We start from the raw sequence: 3,717 nt of genomic DNA on the forward strand, positions 1-3,717 counted from the left end.
GCCACCAGGGGAGACAAAGGACTCCCCATGGCGACACCATCAGATTGTTCGTAAAATTCATTGTTAAATGAAAAAAAAAAAAAATATGTAGAGGCGGTACGTTAACGACACATCCAAGATAACATGTTGCATCCTCCCTATCAAAAAGTCCACAATCCAGTCCCAAATTTCATTTGATACTCCATATCATCATTCTTTTGACAATAAGCATAGGTGTGATACCAAGTCAAATACTTTTCTGCCTTGATGTCATGTGAGAAAAGTGTGAGTTGGTTTTCACATGATCGATGTTTTCGAAATTCATGCTGGTTGGAATTGAGGAGGTTATTCTGTTCAAGATACCTCATTATGTTTGAGCTCAAAATATGTTCTAAGATTCTACAACATATCAATGTCAAGGATACTGAACAGTAGTAATGCAGATCACTTCTACTACCCTTCTTGTAGATGGGTGTGACCTGTGGCTTTTTCCAAGAACTGGGCATGGTTTTTTGTTCAAGGGATCTACACTAGATCATAGTTAGAAGAGGGACTAACTTAGCCACAAATTCAGTATAGAATCTGACAAGGATTCCATTGGGCACTGGAGCTTTGTTCAATTTTATTGATTTCAGCTGTTTGATTGACTGCTTTATTGGTCCACTTCATCATTATTGTCCATAGTTCCAAGCTGATTTTGGACAAGCCATTTTTTGTGGGATGATGAGATGAGACAAGATGAGTTAATGTGGTGATTGTGAATTGTATAGCTACTACAATATAAATAAGCTTGCACACGTAAAACTGTAAACAAATGCACACAGATTACTGTCTTCATTCTTTTCTCAAAAACGAATAACAATTTTCTAGTTAAAGAGCAAGAGGGTTTTTAGCATTTTTACATCATTGTGTTGACCATAACCTATAATTTTTTTAACTGTTTGTGAGAATGAGAATGCTGTCCTATGAAATTTATGGTTTCATTTTCATTCTCACAGTTGGTTGTGAATACAATGGCAGGGGATTTAAACCATCAAACAAATTTTCTTGCATGTTGACAAAAACAAAAACAGTTAGTTTTATCAGAAAAAAGTAGTTTTATTTATGACTACAATGGTACTATGGAATCTGAATTGTCCCAAAATTTGTAATCTTAACTATTTGCACGTAATAACTATGCAAAATACAATCATTAAAGCCAATTTCCTCACAGATTCAGCAACAAGAGAGGTCTCTTTAGTACCTCATATGCCAATAATAGCAACCTTTGTACCCATTCATGTTAAGCGACTTGTATTCCCCATGAAGGTTTTTTTAGCAGCAATAATAAACAAGGCTCAAGGTCAGAGGAGGGGGGGGGGGGGGTGAGGGAGAGAGAGTGGGGAGGAAATGAGAGGGGGACAGTTGGAAATGGGCAGGAAGTCATGGCAGGAGGAGATTAGGACATGTATTCAGTTCCCATACATATCTAGCAATAGCACAGCATTGTGAGGTTTACTAGTGTCTGTATAAATACCAGCATTCTGGAATATTTAAAGTATGTATAATTAGCTTGAAGTATGTGTAAACAATAATAAGAATAATAATAACATGTAGACTGACGACCACAGCAGTTAAGTCCCATAGTGCTCAGAGCCATTTGAGCCAATAACATGTAAAGATCTAATAGCCCCCTGTCCAGGAGGTCAGTTCTGTTCCGGGTGTACATTGGTGTTAATAATAAATGTATTTTCAGTACTATGTGTTGTATTTATCGATAATTGTGTTTTCCTGTTTGGCCTTGAGTGTGGTTACAAACTGATAATTTTGCTTCAGAAAATAAGCAGGAGACTGATCCTGGCAGCCTGCCAGAAAATTAGGTGATAGAAGTAAAGTTTCACTGAGAAACTACAAAGACAAAAAAGAAGAAGAAGAAATGTCAGTAATGTGAACATATTTTTCACATAAAATGGATAAACATAGTAATTCAGGCACAGATTCCACAGAATTTGTAAAAAATAGATTTCATCTCCTGATGTTATTTTGTTGTACAGAAATGAAATGAAATGAAATGATCGTATGGCATTGTTGGCCGGGAGGCCCCTTGCGGGGAAGTTCGGCCGCCGTATCGCAAGTCCTTTTTAGTTGACGCCACTTCGGCGACTTGCACGTCAATGATGATGAAATGATGATGATGAACACACAACACCCAGTCATCACGAGGTAGAGAAAATCTCTGACCCCGCCGGGAATCGAACCCGGGACCCCGTGCGCAGGAAGCAAGAACGCTACCGCAAGACCACGAGCTGCGGACTGTTGTACAGAGAAGTGATGTACACATTAGTTCCCTTTGAAAAACTGAAAGACCTTCTCTTTTAATTGTGTGAACTTCTAGTTTTGCTATGTTGAGCTTTACATTAGGATTTGTGTTGTGGTAAGAGTGTTTAATGATTATTTATGGGATTTGCTTATTTAAGGTCAGGATCTGTGTCATACTAAAATTACTTATTTGTTATTAAATGCTTTTGTATGTTTCAAGTTAGGATTTGTACTGTACCATGCACACTGATGCTTGATGTTTTTTTTACTGAGTGTCAGATAATTTATTACTATGTTGTGCTAAGTTTATGTAATGCTTATGTCTATTTTGTGGCAGGGTTAATATCATGCTAGAAGAATTTAATGGTTTTGTGGTTCTCATGCTATATGCTGAAAGATTTGAATAATTATGCTGATTAATTTACTATATGTAAAGTCTTACCTCTTCCCACTCTATTGCATGCATACTCTGGCATACTGCTCCATTCATAAACACTGACTCAAGACTTCCTTTACTCATTTTTGTTAACTGCTCATCATTATATTATTTCTGAATGTTATTCCACTGTGCAAAACTTCTGTTTGTAGGCTATGCAAACATTATCATATTACCAATTTATATGTAATTTCATACAAGAACAGGCATACTATAAGAAAATACCCAATTTTTTAATGCCATAGTGTTAACAAAGAAACTAACGAACTAATTATATATTTAAATTAGATCTGATAACTCTAGACTGTTAAAACTATACCATAAATTTGAATCTAAAAGTTTCACTTTTTGTTTAAGTCCAAGCTAGTCCTGATGTCAGTGTTTGAGTTTTGGTTAAATTCAGCTCAAGTTACTTTCATTAAATTTTGATCAAAATTAAAAGCCATGTGTCAGTTATTTTCACAAAATTCAAACCCAGAATGTTAGACTGCACTGAAGGGATTGTAGCTCCTATTTTCGACATTATAATGAACATGCAAGATGAGTATAATTCTTCATTTTAGTAACATACCACTGTCACTTTTATCAAATTTGTGAAGTACCCTGCTCTTATGATTTGCAGAAGGAATGTACAAAATAATAAAGTATGACTTTTACTGTGGTACTCTTAAGAGCTATGTTTACAATTTTAAAACAAGTCTTAATGTTGGAATACGTGTTGGCGAGGAAAATAATATATTTACAGTCCATGACTGGAATCTGATATAGATGTAGTATGTTGTGAAAATGTTGCAATGCAAGTCTGCAAATATAATCATTGGCTATTCATGAAAATCAATTAGTTGTTTAGTGTCGTTGATGTAGGCAAATTGGACAGATGCCAGCATACCAAACATGGAATACATCTGAATTACGAAGGGAAAACTTTGTGTGTAAAATGATAAATGAAATCATTGTGAACAGAGAGAGAGAGCACAGTAAAATTCCATGTACTGGTATGGGTC

The sequence above is a fragment of the Schistocerca serialis genome, chromosome 8 (genome assembly GCF_023864345.2).
Source record: "Schistocerca serialis cubense isolate TAMUIC-IGC-003099 chromosome 8, iqSchSeri2.2, whole genome shotgun sequence".
Classification (NCBI taxonomy): domain Eukaryota; kingdom Metazoa; phylum Arthropoda; class Insecta; order Orthoptera; family Acrididae; genus Schistocerca; species Schistocerca serialis.